This window comes from Cyprinodon tularosa, unplaced genomic scaffold (assembly GCF_016077235.1).
Source record: "Cyprinodon tularosa strain WSP-4 unplaced genomic scaffold, ASM1607723v1 ctg107, whole genome shotgun sequence".
NCBI lineage: Eukaryota > Metazoa > Chordata > Actinopteri > Cyprinodontiformes > Cyprinodontidae > Cyprinodon > Cyprinodon tularosa.
Genome location: NW_024037860.1, coordinates 2,853,346 through 2,865,458, shown reverse-complemented (window position 1 = coordinate 2,865,458; position 12,113 = coordinate 2,853,346). Strand labels below are relative to the sequence as shown.

The 12,113-nt window shown below is 37.8% G+C and overlaps 1 protein-coding gene across 6 annotated transcripts in view; it reads right to left on the bottom strand.

Annotated features, from left to right (window-relative positions):
- The window catches only part of LOC119786203 (zinc finger protein 516-like), a 61,258-nt gene that overhangs the window by 31,988 nt on the left and 17,157 nt on the right, over window positions 1–12,113 (bottom strand). For 5 of the 6 annotated variants that reach the window (XM_038289376.1, XM_038289419.1, XM_038289385.1 and 2 more), the window contains exon 3: window positions 5,552–5,648. The exons of the other annotated variant lie outside the window; for it this stretch is intronic. The gene's annotated coding sequence lies outside the window, so the exon portion shown is untranslated. The remainder of the gene's footprint in view (window positions 1–5,551; window positions 5,649–12,113) is intronic. 6 annotated transcript variants of the gene reach the window in all.

Below are 12,113 nucleotides of genomic sequence, written 5' to 3'. Positions count from 1 at the left end.
CAGTCTTTACCCTGATCAGAACTAATGTGGCGTTTTTAGTATTGTTGGCCTTTTTTACATTCCTATTGACACATCATCCCATCTATCAGATGGCAAAGAAAAAAACAAGATATTTTCACAATTTCTCAAACGCTTCTCTCAAAGAATGCTGACACATGACGCATGAGCCGTTTTCTTGAGAAAGCCAAAATAGTTTCTGCTAAACTGAACATACCATCAGTACATGCATTGACAAACAGGCTGAAGGGCTGCATTGATTCGCCCTGGCTTTCTATCACTGCAAGGACAATAAAAGCTGGGAGGGAAAACATTTTTTCTCGGCCTATTCACTGGGATGCCATGCCGTGTGTCTGGTTTTCAAACTTGCCTTTACCTTAAAAAACACACACTATAAGAGCTATCAAGATCAGATAAGAGAACAGATCTGCTTCTGAGTCTTTCTTTCCGCCTGCGCACACTATGCACACACACACAAGAAGAACATAGCCAGGCAGGATGGAAGTGTTTCCAGTAAAATCTCCTGGTGACTCTACAACAGAAACGAGTGTGTGGGCTTGAACCAAGAGTTGTTGAGTGATGTTCACACACAGTTTTGCTGTACACATACACATAGTGATTTTTTTTTCTTCTAAAGAAATACAGAAGAAGGCAAAACACATACATAGCTGTTGGTACTCGTAGACATTAATCCTGGTAAACACATCAGTTCAAAGGGGTTGTGGTTTGACATGGCTTTAGTTTAAAGGGAAAAAAATGATGCAAAGATCTTTTTCATTTCAAAACAAAACAAAAAAAAAACATCTAAACAAAAAAAAAATGCACTTTTAATTTCTCTCGATTTCAATAGACATCCCTACATAAAAAATTTTTAAATTAAGAGCAAAAACAAAAGATTTATATTTTCTCATGAAAGTATCTTAAACCAATGTTTCAGTCTTTAATCACATGCAAACGCCTATAGGCACATTTCTAAAACAGGAAGCTTTTTTTTCAGATCAGGATCGTTTTCTTGTAACACTATTACACTTCTGTATTTCTACGGCATTTAGGGTGTAGAAAATAAATTACTCAGGGTAGAAATTTGCCCCAGAAAAAGGCCCCGGTAGGTACATGTACAACATTTTTTTATTTACCAGGATTATTTTGATAGAAAGCTGAGGATGCAAAGTCCAAAGCATGTCTAGTTGGTTATTTTTAATTATTTAAATTCAGGATTAGTATTACTAGAGTCAATTCTTACTATTAGCCTTACAGGAGTTTGTCTTGTTCTACAGTTGACTCTGGGAGAGAACATAAACATTCTTTAGTTTTTTTTAGGGATTCACACCATCATCTGAGCCCTATGGATCTTCCACAGATGATGAATCAACAGATGCTCCCGCCTGTCTCCTCCTTCAGAAAACATCTCTCATGGTTGCAACCATCTTCTGACTTTGAAGCGATTTGAAAAGCAAGGGAAAGTGGAGGTCACATCAAAAACATCCTTTTGTTGGAGTTTTTATGGAGTTTGTGATAATTTAATAGCCTATGGAGCTGTAGTTAGAGGGAAAATATAACATTGGTTATAGTTTTAGGGTAGAAAATCAAAGTTTTAAAGTCCATGATGTAAGCATCGCTCCTGCTGTCAGCATCTGTGAGAGACCTTGGCTGAATAAACTGAAGAGAAGGTGTTACTGCTCAGCATCTGCTGATGTAATGGCTCAATTCTATACTCAGGCAGTTTTTTTTTCTTCTTTTTTTTGTGATTGCTCTGAGTAAATATAAGTTCCAGGGAGAAAAAAGAAGCCTTCTCCTTGTCAAAAATGTTCCTAAATTGTAGGTTATTTATTTGTAAGAGAAAACACACAAAGATAAAAATGTTATTGCAACAAAACTGCCAGTTAACAGCTTAGTGTAACATTGGATGAAACCAATGGGCATTGCATGAGTGCGACTAACAGCCTTTTTTGTTTTCCTTAATAAAGTAGTAGGAAAGCGGCTGTTCCACCCATTGCAGTTCCGAATTCTCCAGAGAGGTGCACGACTTTGCACGAGTGAATAAAGTGAAGGTGATTGGTTGATTATCAAGGGGGCGGGGCAGGATTGTTGTGGTGGAAGGTTCGCAAGCAAGTTCGGTTGTGACCGGTTTGTTGGGAGCATCTTGCTAACCAGTAAGTAACTTAGTGCTAGTTGGTCACAATGGGAAATTCCATTGTGACCAACTAGCACTAAATTGGTGACTTAGAAATGACACTGTCAAGGAACGCTATGGACAGCGGAAACATGCAAGAGGAGGCGAGTTTTGTGTCGGAGGTCATGGATGAGTCTCTTCCGTCATATATTTTTTATTTAGAGGAGGAAAGCGGGGATGAAGATGTTGTGGAAGAGGACGCCAGCGCGGCAGAAGCTTGGTTTGGTGTAGAAGGCTTACAGCCGTACATGTTTGAGCCCTTGCCTCTCAACGCTGCCAGTTCTGTTAGCTCTACACCTGCCGAAGACACAGACGTCCATCCCCGTGAACACTGGGACGGAACTCAATGGGAAAGGAAATGATTCTTATTTCTTATTTCAACCGTTACGTATATTTGCTGCGATATATGTATCAAGATGCTATGACCAACAGAAATTGATTGACAGATAAACGTTAATGTATGATTGGCCGACTTTAGGCATCCAAGCTGACGTATAACTAACTGGCATGCATAAAATAACGGGGAAAAAAACAGATTTTAAGTCAGGATTTTTTTTTTTTATAGAAATTTTCTAACTTTTGGGACAATATCGTTACATTTATATACGTGTTTAAGCCAGAATGATTTGCCATTTAAATATGACTTCCCTACGACTTTAATATATGGACCATATATTCACATCTTCCATTACAGTACTGCTGCAAAGCCCACTTTGTCGCACTGATGAAACCAAGTAAAATCTTTGCATATCACCATTACCAGTCATTCTGCCATTGCTTTGATGAGGAGGGCTTAGATATAGTACCTTCATTTACTCATTTTATGGAAAGAGATTAATCAAAAAGCAGAAAAACTTTCCTCATCTGACTGTATGCATCCATAGGTGAAGTCTGTACCGTCTGGAAGGCTTGGAAAATTGGGCGCTGAATGCAATTTGTGTCGTTAAGTGGACATTGAGAGGAGGGTTTGAGTCTTATCCTACTACCCTTCAACTTTTCTGAATGAATGTGACAGATTTGGATATTATTTAGGAGTTATTAAAAAGAAGAGAGCAGACACCTGGAATATTTTGGGTGTGTTGTTATAGATCAAAGGGTTTTAGTGGATATCCTCAAAAAAAAAAAAAAGTAAATAGTTTTAAACATTTGAAAGTGTAATTTTGATTACTTTTCACATTAATTACCTCATCTTATCTGTGATTATATCTAAATGAGACAAAGTTGAGAGAAATCCAATCTACCCAAATAGATATACAGTAACTCAACTGTAGTTAAAACTAAAGTTAGTTTTTAACAACTTCTTATGGTAGCCAACCTCCAATTTATAGTAAAATGTTTTGCCTCTTCATTGCATACATACATAATCTTTATTTGAAGTCTAGTATATAGTATACTGTTACATATTCCATTTGATCCTGGATGACCAAGAATGTGTTCAAGTTCTGTTTATAATTTTAACTGTTTAAAACAATTTCTATTTAAGCAAACCCAGAAGACTGGATCAAGCCATTTATTTGCAGAAGTTATTCATCTTAGATGAGCCTGTAGCAACAGCGGACAGTCGCTAGCATTGTGTCAACCTTTCATCAATCCATCCAGGCCATGCATGCATAAAAGTGGAAAGAAATACTTCCCTTTAATAAAGAGAAACTGGACTTAAAGGCGTCTGTAATGACTGAATGGGGGTTTTATGATCAACAATATGACAAACTATGACTAAATGACAGGAAATTAATAGTGTTAAAATAATCTACTGTCACAGATGCTATTAAACATCTCTCTGCACAGCAAATATCCCATTTCCTACCAAAATACGTTGAGTAGTGCTTCTGACAAGAGACTTATTTTAAACTTAATAACGATACCAACAAAAATACGTCATAGTAACTTTTTATATCACACAACTCTTTTTGAAGAAACATGATTCTTTCAAGTTACGAGAATTAAACATGGTTATTTACAGTATGAGAATATTTTGAAGTATTTAATGAAAGCAAAAGCAGAAAGTAAGGGACAATGCAGCCCTCATTAGGACAAATATAGAATTGAAAGTGTCACTTCTCTGTTTGGCAAAAGAGTAGATGTGATAACTGTATCTCAGTATCAGCTATTAGAAACTGGTCTTTCCTGATGACTCCTAAAGGTCAAAGGTGAAAGCTAGATGTCTGATGCTTAAAAGTCAAATCTGACAACAAAAATCGTATTATCTGTTCCTATAAGCTGATAACGGAGGTATGAACGTTTCAGTGGGAAATTTACTGCATATATCTTGGTAAGAGAGAGCTGCAGTTTTTTGGACATAAACCTCAAACATCTGATATGCGTGTCTGCCAGAAAAGACATTTTGATGTCATGAAGCATATTTTCAGTCCCCACAGAAGAAATATTGTGGGAATATAAGAGCCGAACAAGCGGAAATGTGATATACAAAAGTTTGCTAAGGGTAAAACAAAATTGAAACTGACCATTATAAGTCCCTAAAGATATTCAAAAGTCTGTGTGCAAACTGCACATCTGTCCAGAAGTTTAGAGCCAATAACAACAAAGTAAGAAACATTAAAAAAAACAGCCGCTGTTTATAAGAATAACAAGCATTGTTAGTGCACTCAGTTTTCAGGGAAGCGCTGGAGCTGCATGACACATTTTCTTCAACCTTGATCAGGAGCTTATGTGGCTTTCTGATGTGATGGATGGCTGTATAAAGATACGGAGATCCCATCTGGGTCACGTTTTATCAGGCCAACTTATTCACATTGATGAAATCATGACAGCTTGTTAACCCAAGCGGTGAAAAAAGAACAACCTTAGACCAATATGCGGAGCCAAACGAGGAAGCATAAGAAGGAGAAGAGAACAGATGCATGTCAAGGACTATAGAAAAGGCAGCGCAAATAATGAGAGGCAGGGCAGTAAGGCGAAGATAAGTGGTAAATAGTGATGTAAAGTCGGCAGGAAATGGATGGGGATAATAGGAACTGACTGGGAGGGAGAAAGAAAGGGAGATGTTGCAGATGGAGGCAAGAAATAGAGGAAAATGTAGGTCGTGGGACAAACACCACAGAACAGACTCATGCAGGAGGACTTTGACATCTGAGTTGTTTGGACAATAGATCACTGCTACCTACCAGGAGGACTGGGGTGTCAATACAGTTTTTTCCCCCAGATTATTAGTAGTAACTAAAGGTTTTTAATGTTATTAAATAAAAAAAAGTATAAGCAGAAATATACTGTTTTTTTGTTTTTTTTGGCCAAACACTAATTGCCTTACCTTACCAGTTACTGCAAAACAGGCTAAAACCATTGTTTTAAAATCGAGTCAAAAATAATTAAGGTATTGATTAAGGCATGATTAGCTTTTTCTTTTGTTTTTTCACAACTTACCAGAACGGGTGTTCTCCGTATGTATTCCCTAGACAATGTAAGGCTTTGGACATTTTCCAAATCCAGTGAATTCCATGACAGGAAGAGGTGTTGAAAGCTGAAAAGGATAAAAACAGAGGAGCCTGCTTAGTTTATGTACTAAACGTCTTGCTCTCTCTCGCTCTCGCAGCATAAATTAACTGCAGACATGTTTAAACATGTTGTACACCTTATGTTTACTTAAATTAGGTGATTTTCAGTCTTACTCATTCAATAACAGCATAGAGGATTATCACCAAAGTAAGATGCTGATCAGAAAGGAGAGAATTGTGGATGTAAAGCTATCAATTTAGGACTAATTAAGCTAGAACTTGTCAGATCCTAGCCACTAGTTGATTTTAATGAAAGACCCACAATTAACAAGAACAGACCTACTGAAACAATTTATTGTTACAGAAATGCCTTCAACTATTATACTTTTTTTAAGTGAAGCTATAAAGACCAAATGTGTAAAGACCAAATGCAGATCTTTAACACAGATGGAAGCAGGTGTTATGGAACAAGTTTTTTAAGGTACAATAAACACATTCACCATGAAAAGTGTAAATAAAAGAGACTCGTGAGGAAAACCTTAATATTTTATGTTAAAATCAGTTGCATGCATATTAAGGATCATTTTTAAACTGATGAAAACAAATTCTGCAGGTCTCCTTCTTTAGGTTTTTTTCCCACCTCCTGCAGACGGGCTTAAGAAAATCAGATTACAGCATACTGTTACTAAACAAGGAGCATTCCTCAACTGGCCTGCTAACAGTCAAGCTTTACAACACGGCCTGATGTGCATTAGTAGCCGTGTTTTTACAGGAGAACATTAAATGGATCAACATCTGGAAGCACCTTGGTAGCTTGCTAGAAGGTAGCAGACAACTGGATTGCCAATTAGGTTTTTTCTGTTTTGTTTTTTTTTTTTTCCATCAGAGGTCAATTTTTCCGTTTTATTATCTTAAAACAAAAAAGTGGCAATTTGAAAGCAAACTTAATGGTTAAAAAAAGTTGAAAAAATAACTATAAAAATATACCTGCCTGGCTAGTAATGTGGGGTTTCATAGTGGAACATGTTGGGGACCAGAAAAACAACAACAGTTCTGCTGTGAGATTTCATACATCATTCATTATGCCTTCTACATCAAGACAGTTTCTTTATACACAGATTAAACCTGGGGGGTCATGAAACAAAAACTGCCATCACTTATCGTCTGGTTTATAGAGCTAATAACTATCCGATTGAACTTATTCATACAGAAATTTAATTTAATTTTAATTTTGCACATAAATAATATGAAAATTTAAATAAATCTACTTCATCAGCTGACCTTTAAACGTCCTTAATAGCAGAGTAGAAAGCTGAATAACAGCACTGTATCATTTCAGGGTAGCATTTCCTTTTACATGATGAATCCAACCATCCGAGCTACTTCATTACTTTCAGGGTCATGTGGATTTTGTATATGCTTCATGAGGGCAAGGACAGGGGACATGGTGGACAGCCTGTGAGCTCATCACAGGGTCAAAACAGAGATAAAAAAAAAAAAAAACACGGTCCCAGTGACTTTTAAAGAAACCATATAATGTATGCCATTTATGTATTCTTTTAAACATACAGCATTTACCACCCATGAATGGTGTCAGTTCAAGGCTAAGAGACACATGTCTTGTGTCATTCCATCCATCTACTAAGTTTCAACACCTCCTTTAGCAATTTCATTGTCATGATAGGGGCGCCACTACCAATCTATAGTAGTCAACAAATCGGTACACTAGTGGCGGATCATCATTCCATCAAAGGGACACCATAGAGACATGAAAGACAAGCAAGCAATAAAGAACAGTACTTAAACCTGAGAGCAATTTAGCATCTATAATTGCTTTAGTACCTGACATCTTTTTCCACTGTAGGAGGAAACTGGATCATGCCCAAAAAAACCTGAGCAGTGTGAGAATGAGCGGTATGACACGGCAACGCCCTAGGAACAGCTTTTAAAAATGTATTATTTTTTATTTCAAAGGAAGTAGGGTTATCTGTTAAGCAGTAATTAACTCCTGTCCTTCGATATCAAGAGCGTTCGGCATTCTGAAAACAAGCCGCTACACTTAGATCAAGTAGTTGCAACAGCTTGACTCTGCACTTCACTTAAAGTTGAGCTGTACATTCAGAGCAGAAGGTAGAGGGCAACAGGGAAGGCAAATGTTGCATCAAGCAGCCATGCCTGCGGAGCTTTCCCCTGGAGGAGTCGGTCAGCTCCAGCGGGAGTTACCCTCATCAGCCGCAGCTAGAAACCAACAGGTCTATTAGACCAGAAATCAGCAACAGAAGATTGGGAATTACTCGCAGCTGTTCCCTCAGCACTCTGACTTTACGCTGTTTTAAACAACATGGAGTGCCAAGCAAAGACTGGAGCTTGGGTTTATAGAATGGGGATGAGTCAGTTCCAAAGACAAAAATATACACATGAAGTGAAAGACAAGTGCTGGCTCACTTGCATGAATTTGTATGACTCTAAGATAAGCAAATCGAATGGAATTTAAAGACAGGGAGATGATTGTAATAAAATAAATACTATGCATGAAAACTGCACTGCTAAAGGAAATCAGATGAAGTGTTGACTGCATAACTGGTTGTAATTATTAGCTGCAGTGTTTTCAAACTGTAGAGTATGAGCAAGACATTGATTTGTCACAGCAGGTCGATGGTGGAAAGTTACAGCAGACTAGGTAGCTAACGCTCCATCCTGAAATTGTTTTTTTTTGTTTTTTTGTAAAAATGCATTTTGATGGTTCTGCATATTCTGAGTTGGCCTTTTTTTTTCATGACGGATAAAAGAAAGATGAGAAATGGCTCTTTAAAAAAAAAAAAAAAAGAGGAAAAAGTATAAAATTGGCACAGGCTTATCCTGCTGCTCACTGCTGGCAGAAACCGCTTTCACAAATCCTAACAGGAATGAGGATATCACAAAGATCTATTTGGGACAACGGTGCCCGCAGAGCCGGCAGCCCAGGTACCTAAATCCAAGCTTCCCCAGTGGATCTCGGATTCAAAGTTAGTGGCCGAAAACCAACCTGCTTTTACAGAGAGTCCCATCTGCATATGTACAATGGGCAAACAATAATGACAAAGTGCAAAATTCCTTATTCTAGTGCCAACTACTGATCCTGGCTTCTTCTCTGTGTGTGAATAATCATTATATTTGGCATCCAGAACTGGTTTACATCTCTCAATGTGATTTTTCTTTTTTTTTTTTTAGCAAGCTAAGCTTTTGGAGTTTTGTCTTACTATTAATTGGGCGATTCTGTTGAGTTGGTCAAGTATAATCTGATAGGATTAGCGGCTATGCTCTTTAAATAGAGTTGCACAGCCAGGGATTAGATGATCACAGGCGGTCACAACAGATTTTCATCAATACCATGTGAGAATAAAACACAGAGGGTGTCACTATGATGATAGTCGTACATATGTTACTGTGCATATAATCTGATGATGATAAAAGCAGGAAACTCAATGCAAAGCATTAAGATAAACCACAGATTTGATGTTTGGTAAGTTAAAATTTATTATGTTTGTTTATGTGCTGGAAGAGTGCACTTCCTGTTCGCTCGACATCTGCAACCATGACTTTATAGCAGTATTGGTTTGTCAACAGAGACGTATTGTGTTTAGAAGAGTGACTGCAGGAAGTATAATCCACAGGTAGAAGCAGCCTCTCCGCTAATGACACCATGGAGCCGTTCCACCATAAACCCATAAACACAACCCCCTCTTAAAGTTGCTTCCAGTCATTTCTGAATCACTAATCTAGCTGAAGATGATAGTCAAACATATTAGCCATAAAATTTAGGTCAGTAACGTAGAACAAAGGAGGTTTGGAGAGCAAACTGATATAAAATCAAGAGACAACCATAGAAAAATAGATTTGTTCTATTTCTAGCATCACTTTGGGATTAAGATATCTGTTCTGTCTTGGTGCATCTTTGAGCACATTGTCTAATATGTGGCAAGAAATAGCTTGTGCCAAATGCACCTTATTATACCCTGTTTCTCTGTGTTTTTACCTTTAACTCCCTAAGCTAGCTTATTGCATAGACCATCTTTAATCATTACACACAAAAGTTGAAGTGCAGGTTTATGATTTCATAAACAAAGCCGTCTACCGGGCTTACGGAGTCAGGGTTATAATGGTGACGGGTTGACTTTAACCCCCTTCCGACTGGGTGACTGCCACTAAATAAAGTATTTTTTAAAGGGACTTTCTTCACTCTTTTGGAATAATTATAGATAATAAACTATTTGTTTGTTGTTGTTGTTTTTTGTTTTAAGAATAGACTAGAATAGAATGTTGCTGCTATTTTTCACATACCCATTACTGTTAAAAACTCCACAGGTGTTAGCTATTGTAAAAACACTGTACAGTACAATACTCTATTTAATTTTTAACATCACAATTTCCCCAATGTGCGAAAATAAAGGGATTTTCTATTCTATTCTCTATTGTAATAGAGATGCAATTTTTTGGCCCCGATACTGATACCTGGCTGTGCAGTATCGCCTGATACTGATACCATCTGTTAGAAATTGTTGTGTGTGTGTATATATGAAGAACTGCATACTACTTGGCTGTAAAATAATTGCCATCATGGCTTTGTCAAGCTGCTGCCTACCTTTGTGAAGCAGGAAAAAAACTAATACAAAGTGAATCCAGTATAACTTTTTATTGCCTATCTGGAATGGGTGACAATAGTTGAATAAACTTCTGGCTCTCAAAATGGTATCACTGCCCTATTTGTTGGTACTCGCTGATACGGATACCACCATTTTAGTGCTGGATCGGGGGCCTCATACCGGTATCGGTATGGGTGCAACACTACTAAACACTAGAAACAATGGTTAGCATCAGTCTGGATATTTATCATATTCTGTCCTTAAGGCGCCTTCATGTGACAGAGGAGATTGATATGACTGCTCTGGAATACCAGCTATTTTTATGAATTTGGTTTTAAATTCCTAAACAATTTCTCATTTGTAAGTGGAGAGAAAATAATAGCTGGAATCTGTTGCAGTGAAGCTGGCTTTCTATTGCAATCTGAAGATTTAAAGGTCCGTCAGAGATGGCAGCTGTGATCCAGTGATGCTATTGCACTGCCCTAATCATCTGCTGCAGGTTCTTCCTGTTATCCTCACAGCAGCTAGAGAGCCACAGCAATACACCTTGAGACACCCTATTGCTGACTTTTAGAGGTTTGTTAACAGCTGGAAGAAATCCGGACACGTTTTTACTTCCTTAGGAAATATAGTCGCTGTTGAACTATCCCCCACCTTGTGTGAGATGTTTATGTTCCAGGTGAGATCAGGATATCAAGGAATGTTTAGTTCTCATCTGTCCGAACCTCCTTGCAGTGTATCCAGAGGAAAGTGTGAGTTAAATGTAAGTCAAGCAGACTGAATGTCCTTTCTTCAAACATCTGTATATTGTGTAAAACAAATCTATCAAAACCAGAAAATGAATCAAACTTAAAGTAGAATTCAGAGTTAAAGATGGATGAATTCACTATCTAAAACTCTACTGGAGGAAAACAACAAACAAGAAGAGAGAAGTTCTGTGCTGACAGATTATCACAACACTTGCTGCATCCATATGGACTCTACGTCTATCTTGCAGCTGGTCATCAGCTTCAGAGTTTGCAGCCAGCTGAAGAGGAGAATGCCACAAATGCTAAACCACACCCAGAAAATATCAAACCAAGTCAGACTTCTGTGCTACGAGGAAACTCAGGTGGCAGCGAGTAAAACAAAGAAAGACCAGATAAGACCAAAGCACTGATCCAGGCGGATATGTAACAAACTATTTTCAGAGGTTTCTTACTGCAATATTCAAAAAAATTAAATTTTTATCTGTTTGTTTAATTATTTATCAAATCACTTTGTTTTCACTGTGGCTTTAAAAAAAACTAAAGGTTACATCAATGTCCCAAACACACTAAGAATTCAAATCTGTTTAGGCAGACTGTAATAAAATACACCCCCAACCATTTATTTTAAAGGGACTTATATAGCTTAAAAACTGGATTATGCTTGAACCATAATGAATTCATAAATAAAAAAATAAAAAAAAAATTCCAGTAAAGCTGGAAGCAGTTAGGAATCCAGTCTGTATGGGTTGTGTTTTTGTGTTTTCTCCTCCCACACACCTGCGGCTGGTTGGCTGATTACTGAGGACTTCTTAAGCAGTGGATTGCCACTACTTTGACGCCAGAGTGTTTTCCAGTTTTGGGTACTCTAACCAAGCTGAGTTTAGCTGAGTCTAACTGAGTCTTTTGTTTCACTGAGTCTAACGTTGTTTTTGTCTTTTGCCTTTTGGCAGGAAGTCATCCTGCATACTGGATGTTTGGCCTTCTCCCTCTGGAAGGATTGTTTGAGTTTCACAGTGAGCAGGGGATTAATCTCCATACGTCCCGTTCAAGTTCTCCTGGAAATCTAAGTGGCAGTCCACTCCATTGCTCCTCGGGAACGAACCAAACCAACACATGTCCA